Below are 16,112 nucleotides of genomic sequence, written 5' to 3'. Positions count from 1 at the left end.
CATCAGCAGGTATTAAACATTCACTATTTTTGCCATAGCATCAATAAAACAAAGATTGTTTTGATCTTGTTTTTCTATCTTGAAAAATAAAGCTTTCTTTTACCAAACTTTCAAATGCTTAAGAAAATCACATTTGAACCGAATTTTGGTCAGGTTTCTGGGAGGATTTAATGGAGGACAGTAGGAAAAACACCCTCATCTTTCCCAGTTTTGTGCTGCAAACAGCATCTCATGGCCACGTGAGAGCAAGTGGCAACTGAGCATCAAACAGGTGAGCACTGTGGTAGGTACAGAAACTGTATTTAAATAAGTTGTCAGTCCAACATATAGTGGGGCTTTCATTGCTTTTTTCAAGGCATGGAGATAAAGGTCTCTCCCTGAAGAGACCTTGCTGAACCTGGGTGCTTTACTCTCAGCCCTTTGCAAGCAGAATTTTTATTTTAAAATTTGTTCTATTATTTTATCAGGGAATCAGGGGAAAACTTTAAAACCTCCTGGGTGACCAAATAAATAAATAAATAAATAAATTGCACCAGTTTTCCCAAGGAGTAAGAGCTTCTGGCAGGAAGCCAGGGCCTCCAACGACAGCTACAAATGTCTTTGTTTGCCTCCTCAGTCCTAGTGCAGAGCTAACCAGAGAAAGATTATTAAGGCCTGCAAATGATTGTGTAATCCACAAATGCACTTTATTTGATTAAATGATAAAATGTGAACCTTCCAGCGATAACGTACGCCGCTGCCGCCTGAGACGCTAATCCAGCAAATCTGCAGCAGCCTCCAGGGCTCTGGGGCTGCCCGGGGTTTGGAGGTGGAGGCAGCCCTCCCTGTGTTCTCCCTGGCAGACCTGGGGCTCTTGGAAACCCCTTTGCCATCATCTCATCCAAACTCGGGCTCCAGGTGAGTGGCACATCCCAGGGCACCTGTGTGGGGTCTGAAGGTCTCATCCTGGGCTCTTAGAAAATCTCTATCCCCTCACCATCACCGTGGTTTTGTACTTTGCCTGTGCACCTCCTGGTCCTCCTGCCCTGGGAGAGGATTCTGTCCTGCCTTTGGGTCTCTGTATAATCCCTTGCTTGTCTTACACATGCAGTGAGGGCTAGGACATGCAGATGCAGCTCTGTCCCTGCAGAACTGTGTGCTCAGTGCCATGTGTCACCTCGGTTTGTGCTGGGTGTGGCACATGGGGACTAAGGCCTCCAGTACAGGGACACACTCATCTCCCTTGGCACAGTCATGGACATCGTCGTGCTGGTGGTGCAAGTGTCAGTCAGCAGTAAAGCTCCTCCTGCCTCTGATGAGCTTTGCTCCAGAAAGAAATGAGTGCTTGGCTTGGGGGTTCAACATCTCTTTAACCAGCCACTGATGTCCCCCAGTGTGTGCTTGTTTCTGGTGTCACCACTGGTACGCTTAGAAATCCAGTCATTAAAAATGACTTTAGAGTCATCCTCTTCTTCAGGTTTAGCCTAAAGGTCAGCAGGAACATTTCCCTTGCCCACCATCCCCAAATCCCAGCAATGGCCACCTACACTTTCCCTTCCTCTTCTGCACCATCACCCTGGGCAGTCCTGGTCCTTATGCTGCTGCCCATGGCCCAGAGACACACAAATGAAGAGAGCAGCTGGGCTGATTGGGCTGTCCCTCACTGCTCCCTGAGCTCTGTAATCCTGCAGGAAAGGGATCTGCCACATCTTCGGGGGAATATGGGGGGGTCCTCAAGCAGCCACTTTCCATGGGAGAGAAGCTTATATATATATAATCCATAGTCTATAATCTAAATGTATATATAAAATTGATAACTATGTATATGAATAGAATAGAATAGAATAGAATAGAATAGAATAGAATAGAATAGAATAGAATAGAACAAAATAGAATAGAAATTAAAACCCAGCTAGAACGTTAGCATGGGCTGCAGTGCCAGGCCATGTGCTGTCTTCAGACATTGCACAGGAAAGGCCAGAGCAGCATCATGTGACCCTGCAAGTTGAAGGATACGATGGGGGGTTTCTTCCCCCTCAGAGGTGATGATTAAGTTTCTTCTGAGCTGCTAGGAAGAAGGGAAAAAAAAAAAAAGAAAATCCATAAATTTTGAAGGCAGTAAGGGCTGAGCAGAGCAACAGCCCCTTCCTCTCCCTGCCTGGACTAATGAAAATCGCAGCCATGCTGGGAGGCAACTGGTTTATGTTTGTTCTTTGCTTTAAATGTAGTGGTAAAAAGCCCACAGTTTTGGGCACGGATCGGAGGTGGGATCATTAGGAGGTGGCAGGCGATGGCTGATACACATTAATGGGCCATGAGCAGAGCTCTACTGTGTGGGTTTTTTTAACTGAGGCAAATTATTGCTTCAGGAAAAAGACTGTCTCCCTGGTGGAATTAGAGCAGGGGGAAGGGGGAAAATTGATTTGTCTCAAGTTTTACTGCAGCAGATTGACAGCTCAGGCTCAGCAAACTCCCCCTCTGCCGAGCGGTGGGGCAGAGGGCAGGTGACATGGCACTGCCAGCTGCCCCTTTCCAGAGAGGGTGACAGTGGGGTGCAGTGACCAGTCTGGAGACCATGACCACTGGGAATCTTGGCCATGACTGTCAGGAACAATTTTTCCATACAATGAAGTCAGCTGAGAAACAATGCTGCTGGCATTTTGCCTGCTCCTCTGCTCCTCGATGGTTTGGTGGTTCAGCAGCCAAGTTCTGGCACAGGTGGCCAGCAAGGTCACCCTGGCCTGGCAAACCTGGGGTGATGCTATCTATGTGTGGGGGAGTTGCACTTCTCTGGATGCTTTTCAGGTGGTGACTGATGTGACACTGCATGAGCTATTTCTGGGTGCTCTTCCCAGCAGTAACCCTGCTTTGATGGGCTTCAATGGGCCTTTCCCTCCCTCTGCTGGAAAAAAGCAGATATTTCCAGTGACCATCCTTGGGACCTGGATGGCAGCCAGTGGCATCTCCTGTCCCCTTGCTGCAGGTGCTGTCCCTCAGCAGCTGTGGTCCTCTAGCAAGGTGTCTGCTGGTAAGGGATGGGGACTGGATGGGTTATTTCCATGGTCACCTCTCCCATTTCACAAGGGATCACAATGCACATTGTAAAATCAGCCAATAGCTCACACACCACTCAGATGAGTCCCTGTGGGGGAAACTGAGGCATGAAGGCAGAGCTGCTTGGCCCAAGGTCGTACAGAAGGTTGCAGTGGGGAAGGAACTGCTCACAACAACACTGAAATCCCCAGGAAATGTGTTTTGATTATGGTCCCAGATGCCTGGGCCACTTTGGCTGTCACACTATCCTGAGCTGGAGTTTTATTTCTTCCTCAAACTGTTTTTTTTTTTTTTTTTTCCTTTTTTATGAACGAAATTCTCCCTTCGCAGCTCCTATTCTCTCAGGGGCTCTTCCACTCAGCGGTAGCCCAATTTCCTTTTATAGCTCGTACAATGACTGTCCTAATTACAATTAAAACCGGGAACACTCTAATCAAATCTTTTACTATTCTAGACAAACTCAGAAAATGAGTAAAATTAGTGACACATGGTGCAAAAAAAAAAAAAAAAAGGAAGAAAAAAATGTCCGTGAGCCAGTGCTAATGCAGAGAGAGTTAAAGAGGGCAGCAGGATTTCGACTCTCATCTGCAGTAATTGGTGGTGGGAGGAGGCACAGTCACCACTGTGGAGCAGGACTTGAGCATCCCTGGGGGTTCCTCCATCCTGTTGACCCTGTGCTAGCTGGACCTGTTGGTTTGAATAATCCCCCCTAGGAGTTACCATGGAAACGAAGCCTTTTGATGGTGAAAACCTTCAGCATCAAGAGTTAATCAGACCCTAAACGAAAATGGGGTTAAAGGCAGAGCAGGGAAGTGTGAACAGTGGAGCCACTGGGGCAGAAGAAAAGCAGTGAGTGGAGAGTAAATAATAAGCAAGGAAGAGGGATCTGATGTCTGCTTGAGCTCCAGCCAATGGCCAGAGGGGTTTAACTGTGATGGGAAATCACAGGGGTAAATTAATAGGCTGGATAATTATTTTTAATTTTCTGAAGGGCTGGTTGTATGATTTTACCACTCTGCACCATCTCCCAGATCTGGGTGCTGATTTAGCAAGGGAAACATCCCATGCTGTGAAGTGGAAGGTTGGGCACATGTCCCACCTGGGTGGAAAGGTGGCCCTCAGCTGGTGTCCTGTCAAGGGGTAGGGCTTCAGGCCAAAATGGAACTTGCTGGAGTGGAAGAACTGCATGTGCAGTGGGCTGGCTCAACACGTGTTATCAGTTTGGGAATCTGAGCATGCTACTCCAGAATTACCAGCTAGAAATACATCATGTGGAGAGGTGGACTCCCTTGTGTTTGTGTTAGGGAGGAGGCAGAGAGAAGGATTTATGGATACATTTCTGGGATTAATGTTCTTGGATCACGTAAGTGTTGGAGAGGTAGGATGGAGGCAGAGCCAAGAATTTCAGTCCTTTCTGTAGTTTGCTGCTACTTTGGGGTTACAGATCCTGTCTGGGTGATCACTGCAGGTTGTTTCCAGAGCTAGTGTAGTTTGCAAGGGGTTGATGAAGGGTAGGGACTGAACTGGGAAAGCAAAACTTGGAGCACTGTTCCCACCATTGTTCCTACCAAACAATGAAAACAATGCTGTCAGGGTAAGGGTGTTTTTTCTGCTAGAGGGAGAAGGTGTTTGCAGCTAATCCCAGTACTATATTGTTGCAGTGGCCAAGATTTGTGAGGTCCCTTTGAATGAAACAGAAGAAGACAAGACACCATTGTGGGGAAACCTGTGTTCATTTTTATTATCAGGATGTATGGGAACCCTGGTTGAGAGTTGGTGTTACAGTAAGGGATGGAGTTAAAAAGGAGGACCTTTGGTGTGAAGAACTGGGTGGAGCAGAAGAATTCCCAAAGAGCCAGGACTGTTGCTGTGTTTCGTGTTGCCTGGCATCCCAATTTTCACGTGATTTAATATCATGAAAGACCTCATGTTGGACCTGCCCAAAACATCAGTGTTCTCATCCTAAACTGTGGTATGATATTCCCCTAACTCCTTTTTCAGGAACAACTCTATGTTTGCACTCATCAACGGCAATGTGCAACAGCACTTCCTCCACTCAGTATGTTTTTCCTCCTGACCAGCCTAAATCTTACTTGTTGCAATATAATCCCCTTTCTACTGGTCCTGCTCAGCAAACAGGTGAAGACCAGATTGCTCACAGATGCTGTTTTTGGAAGGACATCTAACTCCAAGGTCTCAGTTATCTCCAATTTTCCCCTGCACTCTTTAGTTTTTGGAGATGTCTGAAGTTTCAACTGTGAGGGAAATAGTGTTGGACAAAATGGGTGATCAAACACCTTTATATCTTAGAGTTTATCAGCTTTCCATCCAGATCATGCAGTCTCACAGGCTGGATGTGCCCTGAAGCCTCCCATGATGGAGGGGATCTCCTCACTCCTTTCCTTCACTCTCCATTTTTATTACTTTGTCAAAGTACTTTCAAGTATAATACTTAAATTTTATAGGTCTGAAGCATGGGATTATTCAATTTTCTTTATAGGCCCAGTTTGATCAATCCACTTGGAAGCCCATGCTGTGGTAATTGAATTGCACTGCCTGGGGAGGAGGGAATTTCTGCACTGGCTTCAGCCTTTGCTTCTGACCACTGCTGGCTGCACGGGCAGGACCCAGCAGAACCTGATGGGATTCACAGGGCAGGAGCTGCCTGGGGGCCCAGGTGAGTCTGGATGAGATGGGAGCTGGGAAAGCTGCTGGGACAGAGCTCTCTGAAAATGTTAATTCCATGTTCCTCCTCTTGTTCTGATCTTTCTGACCCATCCAAGCCTCAAGGGCTGTTGAACTGTTGAGGCCCAAATTGAAATGACAAATTACACAGAAAGCAAGAGGATGGCCAGGAGCTCAGTGTGGCTGCCACTAGGACGTTTTACATGCCTTCAGGAGCAGCATTTGATAATTCATCCCTGCCCACACTGAGCCAGCAGCAGATGAATTTCTCAGCTGCCTCCAAATGATCAGAGGCTGAAAGAAGGTTCTGGGGGCAGAAAAAGCCTCTTTGAAGGGGTTTGACACCTTTCTAGTGGAAGGCATGAGTGTGGGAAACTCTCACCTTTGCCATGGTTGTAGGAGAAGACTGAGTCTTGAGGAAAGTTTTGGTGAGTGTGAGGCAGGAGAGGGGTTTGGACATGAATTTCTGGTTCACGAGACTTTTGGAAGCCACTCAGTTTCTCTCTCACGCTCCATTCCACCTTCATTTGTGGGGATTTGCACCAAAGCTTTTAACTTTATGTTTATTAAAGAATAATATATCATGGTGTCTGTGGCAACAGAGACTTGGTGCAGTGAGCCAGGAGCCATTCCCAGCCTCATGTTTCAGATGTCCTTGATGTCCAGCTCTTCACTTGTTGAAGTTTGTTAATTGGTCCTGGCTCCTGGCATCAGATGAACCTACCCATTACAGACCAGGTTTCTTCCAGCATTAACTCTCAGAGGAGCAGCACTCCCCAAAAGCACATGGTTTGAAAGCTGACATCAGTTTTCCCATTTAAAGAAAGGCTCTCTCCTCAGGGATCAGTCCTATGATGCAGCAATGCTTGGGGCTCCAGGGAAAGCTGTGGAAACACCACAAGTGTGGGGACCTCTGGGCCATGTTCTGAGGGTACTGTGGTGAGAGGCTGCTCTGCTGAGTGCTGGATCGAGGTCTTCAATCCAAATGTTGTTAGAAATTTCCTCTCACTGTTCAACAAAAAAATGTCAATGTTATACTGAAAGCAACATCCATCCTGTGTGACACCAAATATTTTGCAAAGCCTTGGAAAAAAATTGGGGAAGTTGGTTTTTTTATTGCTTGAAAGGTTTGGTTTGGGCTAAAATGATGCTATTTTTTCTCAGCTGAAAAGTTTGAAAAATGCCACAGTTAGGTCTAGTGAAGACCTTCACTAGATGGAACCGATCAGGTGTGAAGAGGCACCAGTTTCTTGATTTCTGCCTGCCCTTAGGGCAAAAAGCTGAGTGCAGAGAGTATGTTCTGAAAGTAGATTTAGGAGATGGTGCTGCCTGCTTGGTGCTTCCCACAGGCAGAGAGGACAATCCTTTCTGCTTGTTCCCTGCTGGCTGCAGGGATGAAGTGAGGTGGCATTGGGAGGTGCACCCCACAGTCTTGACTAAACTTTCTCATTCCAGCCAGGCTTTGCGTGGCACTGGGAGAAGGGATGGGACTGCCAGTTGATTGTTTCTGCTGCAGAAGTTGCTCTTCTTGTTTTAGATTTCATCCCCAAGGGCTGTTAATACAGCATTTCCCAGAAGGGCTAAAGTTAAGGCAAATTGAAGTATATTATATTTTTGGCTCCAGTAGGTAGAACTGTATAACACTCTGACTTAATTTTTTCTTTCTCTCTCTCTGCACAGAGTATATATCATAGACTGTCATTGTATTTAAATAATAGAGCAGAACCAGGATTATTTTGTTCACTTTTTTCCTCCTCTCTGATCTCCCCATTGAAAAATGCATGGAAAGCAACAGATGTTTCGACTTTGTAGCTTGAACCTTCTCAACTGTTTGAAGATTTGATATGAAGTTCTTTGAACATCAGTTTCAGAGGAGACTCTCTTAGTAACAGTTGCCATGCAAAATTCATAATTAATGAAGATTTCAGGGTTATGGTGGGTTTTAAAAATGTTATTTCTTTATTTGTGTTATTATCTTGTACTCTTCTTAATCAGCTTGGAGGAGGGGCAGCAGCCAGCTGGAATAAACAGTCTCAATTGCACCCGAGTGTGTGCCACTGGCTCAGGGTGCCTTCTCCAGACTGTGTGGCTCAGGGGTAGCCAGAAGGCCTCTCTTACTAGCCATGGGGGCACAGATGCTAATTGAGGCAGGAGCTGCTGGAAGGCACCTGGTAATTAGTTGCTGGGGTTCAGGCACTTACCTGCTGCCCAGTGTATCAAAGCAAGAGCTGATCTAACTTGGAGGACTGGATTACCCTCTAGTGGCTGCAGATTAAATAAAGGAGGGATGTTGTGTGTGTTTCTTGCAGACGTGGCTCTGATTTACTGAATGCCCCTGTCCAGGGGTGCAGTGTAGAGGGCAAGTAGAGGTTAGGGGAGCAGGCAGCGCTGCCATGGGGAATACTGGGCCCCATCCCCCAGGAAGAGCAGCTGTTGCAGTGTGATGCAGATGCCCAGGGTAACTGCAGTACAATACCCCATTCCTGATTGCCAGCTCCAGGAGGGCTGGTTTTTGGAAGTGCCTGTGGCTGGGAATGCTGTGGCCAGGCTGCCTGGCACAGCACTGTGCTGTTGTGGCTATCACACCAGAGTTGTCTTTGGGATGTCTAAGGCAGATGGCAGCATCACTGTGGGTAGGCAGGGGAAAACTGTAACTCACGGATGGGCTGTGGGTTTTCTCTTGGCTGTCCCACTTTGCTACCCATCAGCTGCTCTGGATATTTCTGTCATGGGGTGATCCCATTCTCTGTCAAGTCCAAGGGTGTGGCAGGACCTTTGCTGGGCTGGCCCTCTCTGTAGCATCCTGCTTATCAACAGCAGACATGCCCTTGTCTGTGCTACCCCAGATTTTGGACAATCTAAAAGAGATTTTTTTTACCATTGGGTTCATGCACTGCTAATACTCCAGGGAGATTTAGGGTCATGGCAGAGTAACAATCCCTTGTTTTTAAGGCAGGACATAAGTGACTTTATGGTTTAGCTGGCAATAAGCCAGCTGGTACACAGGGATGTGTCACACTGGTGAGATTGACTTTCCTTGGCATCCCATGGGAGAGGCAGCAGCTCAGCAGTGTCAGCAGTGACCAGTGATACTTTGCTGCCACCAGCAAGCCACCACTGGCTGCCACGGCAGAGGCAGTCAAGTCATGCATTTAATTGGTGTCTATTGGATTTTTTCCCTGCAGCTACAGTTTGTGCTACTTATTGTGACATCCATGAGAAGCGGTGATTTGGGTTTGTTTGTGTGTCTGACTGGAGGATTTCTCCACGCTGGCATCTGACTCCTTCCCCCTCTCCTGACGGCTGTTTTTCTGTGTCACTGGGCTGAAACAAGGGGAAACTTTTAGGTTGTGGACTGGGGCTAGGCAGGGTCAAGGGAGCAGAGGAAGGAAGGCACAGCCAGACCGGCCATCAGGGCAGCTGCAGGCATGTGCCAGTCTCCTTGCTGCTGATGCCCCAGGACACAGCAGCCAGGCTGGCCTCCAGCACAAAGCTGCAGCCAGGCCCCTGTCATGTCACTGTTGTGTCACCACGCACCCCAGCTGCTGGCTGAGCTTCAGTGGCTGCAGGGACAGAGCAGACAGGCCAGGCAGCAGCAGAGCTGTGCAGTCCCAGGGTGGCAATGCTGGGCTTTCTGCCTGCAGAGCTGTAACTCCAGAGCATTTGGTGGCTTCTCCCCTTGGTGATGGGCAGAGAACAGGTGGAGTGTGGATTGTCCCAACCCTTTTGGACCCATCATTTCTTCAGCTAGGATTTCCCTTGGATTTCCACCTATGGACTTATCAGCAATGTGTCTGATGGGCAGTGACTTCAAACTGGCTGATGTACAGAGCAGGATAAAATGAAGGAGGAATGCTGAAAGGCATCCTGTGTGAGATATGTGCCTCTTAGCCACAGCTCGTTTGTTTGTGATACGTCCTTGTCACTGGATGGGACAAAGTCTTGGAAGTTCTGGGCATAGACAAAACAACTAAGACTTAGCAGAGCTTCTCCTTCAGCACTGATACCTCTTCTGCTCACTGGGGAGAACTGGGCTGAAAATATCTAACTTCAGTACCTGAAGTTTTGAGACATTTCAGAAGCTGAATCTACATTTCTCAGCTGACCCTGCTCTGCAGAGTTAGCAGAATGAACCCCACAGCCAGCAGTTCTGGACTTGGTCAGGGGTCCAAGGCTGCTGCTCAGTCCCAGCACTGTGTTAATCTGCTACTGTGGTGCAGGACACTGGTGCAGTACAATGGGCTGCAACCTTCACTCTGTGGTGAAATTTTGTGTCTCCAGAGCATTGACCACCCTGGCACTGGACACGATGGTCCCTCCTGAAGGACTGGTTTTGATGCAGTCAGAAGTGGCTGTGGTGGGTTGGGTGCTGCCAGCAAACCTGTCCTCTGAACAGAGGGAAATCCTTCTGTTGGTGTTCCTAAGAGAGAGAGGAGGGAGGCTTGGCGTGGCGAGGCGTGTGCAGCTGGGGACAGTTCTTGGCTGTGCCAGGCTGTCTGCTAGTGCACAGAGCTGGGGCTCTGGGATTGTGCTGGCCCTGCTGTCCTTCAGCAACACAATAGATGGTCACAGCACATAGAGCTGTCAGACTTGGCCTGTCATCCTCAACCAACACAGTGGAAGCCTCCAGGGCTTGCTGCCCTCCCTCCTGACCAGTTTGCTGGGCTGTGTGCACTGAGGACTGTTACAGTAGCTGTCACACTCCTGCTTCTTCCCAAACTGACCAGTCAGCTTCTTGTGCAAATGTCTCTGTCCTTTTTATCCATTTGGTGGTGGAAAGCACCTTCCTTCATCCCTCTGGTCCTTCCTGCACTCTGCTGCCTCTCTCCAGTCCTTTCTTTGGATGCATCTTTGGTGTGGTGCTGGACTTCAGCCAGAACAGAAGGTGCTTGTGGCATGGGACAGGATGCAGTGAAGTTAAAGAGGATTCCTGTGGGAGCCTGTCTCCTGACCAGGCACTGTTTCGGGATGTCATGGGCAACAATGCCTCCCAGAGAGCAGTTTGAGTGAGGTCACTCTGATTTTGGGAACAAGTTGTAGAGTGCAGCTGTTTTGAGCCATGCTGAGTCACTTGCCTTGGGCCAAAGACTGTGCCCTGCTGCATTTTCTATACTTATCTTTATTTACTTTTGCTTGTGAGTGTCTCTGGAATACTCCAAAGAAACACCACTGCCAACCCAAAGGATCCATATCCCTACAGCTGGAGCTCAGCCTATGCAACCATCTCCACTCCATTATAATAATAAATCCCCATTTCTCCTTCACCAATTAACCCTTTGTGCTTCATCTCGACCTCTGAGGGCGAGCTGAGCTTGGTGGGATGGTGCCTGTGCCCCACAGCAGCTGGGAGCAGTGGCTGTGTCAGGGTGCAGCCAGCACTGCCCCTTGTCACCTCTGTGTCCCCATGCCCTGTGCTGGGCAGCCCTGGCTGAGCCCCTCTGGAATAACCCACCATGGCAGATGTGGCCTCGCAGCCCTGCTGGGGCTCTGTGCTCAGCAGAGGGGAACAGCTCTGGACTCTAATCCGAGCAGACAGATTGAGGTCAAACGCGCCCTTCGTGCAACAAGCAGAGAAGGGGAGAGGAGGAGAGAGGGGAGCAGCAAGGAGGGAGGGAGGGGACCACTGGGGATGGGCAGCCTGGGCCCCTCCTGGCCCCTTTCTGAGGGTGCCAGGCAGTGTGTGGGGTGTGTGGGGTGGCAGTGGCACCGGTTTCACCAGTGGATATGAAATGCAAAGGCAGGGCTGGCTGTGGGGTGGCACAGATCAGCACTGGGCACATCTCTCCCAGCATCCCATGCAGTTTGCTTGGCCCTTCTCTGTTGTGATTTAGGCTCCAGAAATCCTCCCAAAGCTAGGGAAGGTGAAAGGTGCTTCCTTGGGACAAAGAGCAGGATGGGTAAGTGTCAGCTGTTCCTCATCTTTCTGGCAACCTTTGAAGTCCCTGTGCTGGGGACTGACCTGCCACTCTTGTGCCGGGCTATGGGCTCAGAGGAGTGGGAGCTTTCAGTGCTAAACCTCTGTGTGTCAACAACTCCATCTGCTTCCATCCACCTCTCTGCCCAGAGGCATGGAAATACCTGTGGGAAGAGAAGAAGAGCCCACTGCAGAGCACCCTTCTGCCTGCTGCCCCATTCCCAGCGTCTGGGTTCCCTCTTGGCTCAGCCCTGCTGCCAAACTGAGCAGCAAAGGATGAAGGACAAGCAGCTGGAGGAGGATTTAGTCTGCTCAGGTTTGCTCTTTTGTGGTGCTTTGGCATTTCCACACTGTGCTGTGCATGCTGGTCACTGCTGGCAGGGCAGGCACTTGTAGTGCTCCCTGGTTCATGTCCAAGTGTGGAGTCTTTCACCTGTATCATTCAGAACAAATAATGGGAGTAAAAGAAGAGACAAAGTTTTAAAAACCCAAAATTACTCGCCCCAAATCAGGGAGCCCTGGCTGAGCAGTCTTTTTTTGCAGAGTCTGATGGTTGTTGCAAGAAAACACAGTGCACTGAGCTCATAAAAAATTATACACAGACATTGGAACACCTGGATGTCCCAAACAATGGCTGTTCCTCTGTGCATGGTGCCTGTTAAAATGAGCTCTTTGCTACCTGGGGACCTTGGAGGCTGCTGGTATCTTCTCATTTGGCTTAGGATAGAGATGGCTCAGCTTTCTTTCAGCCCAGGTAAGTCTGTGTTATTAAGAAAGTCTTGAGTGGCTCTGAAAGCATCTGCTCCTAGCTGGAATTGCTTGGACATGTCTAAACTGTACATTACCCTGCTATGCCTGAACTCCTTCTCTGCTTGCCAGGAGGGGCACAGAGGTGTTTGTTGTGTGGCCAATGTCCCCCTTGGCTGCCCAGGACCCTGCTCCTCGTGCTCAAATGTCCAAAGGTGATGTCTCCACGGTGTGACAGGCTCAGGGAGAGGGGCTGGGAGCTGCCTGGCTCTGAGAGCTGGGCTGCTCTGATGCAAATCCGGTTAGTGGTGAAGCAGGATGAGAGGGACAGAAGTGTGGAAAGAGAATCAGCTCCAGACAGAATATATATATATTTTTTGCCTGCTCCCTGGGAGACTTTTGAGAGTCTCAGAGCAGCATTTCACATAGTTGCTCAAGTGGAACTGTGCTGAATAAATAGTTGCATTTCAGCAGTGGAGATTTAAAACCAAGGTCTTGGCAATTTCTGGCTGCTGCAAATCCCTTGGTAGTTTTCAGAGTAGTGGGTGTGTTAACCCCAGTACCTTGGCCAAATTCCCAGCTGGGAACCACCTCATAAAATCTCTTTCATACTCTTAGCAGGAGCCATCTTAAAAATACTTCCTCCTCGCTTTTTCATTGTTTGCCCCAGCTGCCTCCCTACTCTGGTGAGGCATAATTTTGAGCTCAGACATGTTTCTAGCTGACATATTTTTAGTACTGATGTCATCCTTCTACCACCATTGCTTTTTCTCATGTTTACTGACTACAGTTGGAATGGAGATAGAAATCACATCTCCTTCAGCCTGATAAATAAAAAATTCATGTATCCAGTCTTTTTGGGCCATTTCCCATCCACTGGTTATGCTGACAGCCTTTCTTTGTGTCTATTGCTGTTTTTGAGTGTGGCTGACCAGTTTAATTTGTGAATTGGGAGATGCTGTCCTCTGCTGGAAATCCTCCCTTGCATACATGTTAGGATCAAATTTACCTCCTTGGTGGCTTTATCTCACTAATCAGCCTGTAATTGACTCCTACAATCAAAGTATTTTCCTCTTCAGTCATTTTCAACTTGTGAATTCCCCATTGCAGCAGAAATTCTTGAAAACGACATGGTTTGCTTCAGGGATTGAGCCATGCTCACGCTGTGCTTCCAGTGATATCCATATTGTCTTCCCTGGTTTCTCCTGCTTCTCATAGGCTAGTTTAATTAAGAGGAACTCATTAGTGAAATTATTGACCAGGGCAAGTCCTGAGACCACTCTGCTGGGAACTCCACTGTCAAACTCCCTGCAAGCTGTACTCTTCCCTCCTTGTCCACAGCTACACCTCCATCAAATCCTACTCTGCCTCTACAGTGCCTGAGATAAGCCTCTTCCTGTTTATCACAACAAATCTCTTCCCATCGTGACCCTGCATTAAATGATTCACTAAAATGTGTATTTTCCTTTATCTAGAAGATCAGTCAGTAACATGAAAAAGTGAGATAAAAATAAAAACAATCCCAAATGTCCAGCACCCTCCACAGCCCTGTCCAGTTTTTGCTCCCTCCTTTGCTCACGGCCATGGGTGACAGCTGCTCAGATTGCTTTTTCATCCTTTTTACTTACAGGTACTGCATTTTATGTTCCTCACCTCCTTACTGGTGAATTTATTGAAGCCCTTGTTCCCAATCTGTCTGTTTCATGAAATAGTTCCTCCAGGAATTTGGGTTGTAAGATACTTGGCCTTGTGACTTGATCACAGGAAGATTTTGGATCTTCCCTTCTCTCCCAGCTGTGGTAAGTAGATTTTCTGTATCAGTCACCCAGCTAAGTTCATATGCTGGTAATAATAGTCACTGTCCAGAGCTGCTGAGAAGAATTCCCTTAGCCTTGGGACCTCAGCTGGATTTCCTGTGAACTCTCTTCTCAGAGACTGCTTGTTCTGTCTTTATTACCTTTGTGTTTGCATGACCAGAGAACCTTTCACAATTTAATATCCTTCCTTTGACGTTTGGCATATCCCACTGCATCTCTTCTATTTTCAGCCCCTAACATTCTGCTCTTTGCTGATTAATCATTTTCTTTTCTTTACTGTTTTCTTATTCCTTTTACCTGCATTGCTCTACTCATTCCATCAATTTAGGAGCCACCCAGACTTTACTCCTTCACTATTTCTCTGTGTTTGAGGTGAAGTCCCCAGGGAGTTTTGCCTTTGGTTCAAAGACATTTGAACCTACCATAAAAGGTATGTAGGTTTATAGGCAAAACTAGGTTTCTGAAACCAGGAACTTTTAGGCAGCACTCTGCTGTTGTCTGTCTGTTCTGTTTAGAATAAGTCAAAATGAGGCATGAGTTTTAAATAAATCAGTCTGTCTAAGGCTGTTTTCCAGCTCCATCTCTTCCACTCTCTTTTTATCATTCACCAATATTGAGTCTAAATCACAATCATGTCTTGGTGATGCACCTACAGTTGATGTTCAAGTCTTTAACTGTTGCAGCTAGGATGTGCGAGCTTTTACTGTTGCATTTTTAGGTTTATTTTGGTAGTTAGTCTCCTAGAAGGAGCATTTTTATAGTTTCTGTCTTTTTATGAATAATGTTAACAGAAATCTGTGTCCATCCAAATTTTCAGCACTCTCCTAATGGAGCTACTTCTATTTTTTTGTCCAAGTGGTAGTGGCCCAAAATGATCTTCTTCCATCCTGTCATGTGTCTTCATCATCACATTCATGAAGGCATTGCTGGCTTTGCATCTCCTCTTTCCCACCTTTCCTGAGGGAAACAGTGACATTGGTACTTCTGCTCCACCAGGTTTGTTGCTCCTCCTGGCTTTTGACACCTCTCCAGCACCTGGGGTCATGCTGTGCAGAGTTTTTGTGTACCCCTGAGAGTGTTTGTCCCTCTGAACTGCCCCCATCCTTTGCCTAAGGGAACCTGACAGAGTGAGGGATGAGAAAGGAAGTGCTGAGTGAGTTCCCTACACCGAGGTCCCCCCACCCATTTCTTCCCCTCTGTGTGACCTGGCCAGCCTTGATTCTTTGGCTGCCTAGCAGGAGACAGTATCTTTTGTCTCCTTCAACCTTTTCTGTGGCTCAGGCTGTTGGTGCCCAATCCCTGGAGCTGCCCATCCCTCCAACAGCTCTGGTCCCAGCTCTGCCTCTCCAGTGTGATCCTCTGGTGACCAGGAGTGGGGAGCCAGCAGCTCCTGCTGCATGGACAGCTCCTGCTCAGCCTCAGCAGCACTACAGAAATGGTTTCCTCTGAACATTTTCCACAAATTCTTTCCATTTTTATTTTTTTTTTCTTTCTATAACATATTATCAGTATCTTCTGGTCTTGAGCCTCTTGGGATCTTCAGGAGAAAACATGAGCTGATTTCTTCTGGAGAGGGAATGAGCAGCCTCCAATTTGCCAGTCTGGGTGGATTATCTTGTCCTTTTGCTTTTAATAAGATGCACAGGATAAAAGAATGACTGTGGATTAGGTTGGTAGTTTTATTTCTTCCCCTGAGTTTTAACTTGGCACATAATTGGAGACAAAACCGAGGGTTCTGGGTCCTTTTGCACCCCTGCCTTCCACACTGGCACTGGCAGCAAACCTATTAGTGAATCCAGCCAGGGATAGGGACCAAGGGTTTTGTGGCTTTGAACGACTTACATGTTGTTAAACATTTCACAGTGTTTGAATTGTTTGTTTGTGTTGGTTTTTGTTTTCTTCCCCTTTCTCCCCTC

The sequence above is a fragment of the Sturnus vulgaris genome, chromosome 11 (genome assembly GCF_052056855.1).
Source record: "Sturnus vulgaris isolate bStuVul1 chromosome 11, bStuVul1.hap1, whole genome shotgun sequence".
Lineage (NCBI taxonomy): Eukaryota > Metazoa > Chordata > Aves > Passeriformes > Sturnidae > Sturnus > Sturnus vulgaris.
This window is presented reverse-complemented; position numbering follows the sequence as displayed.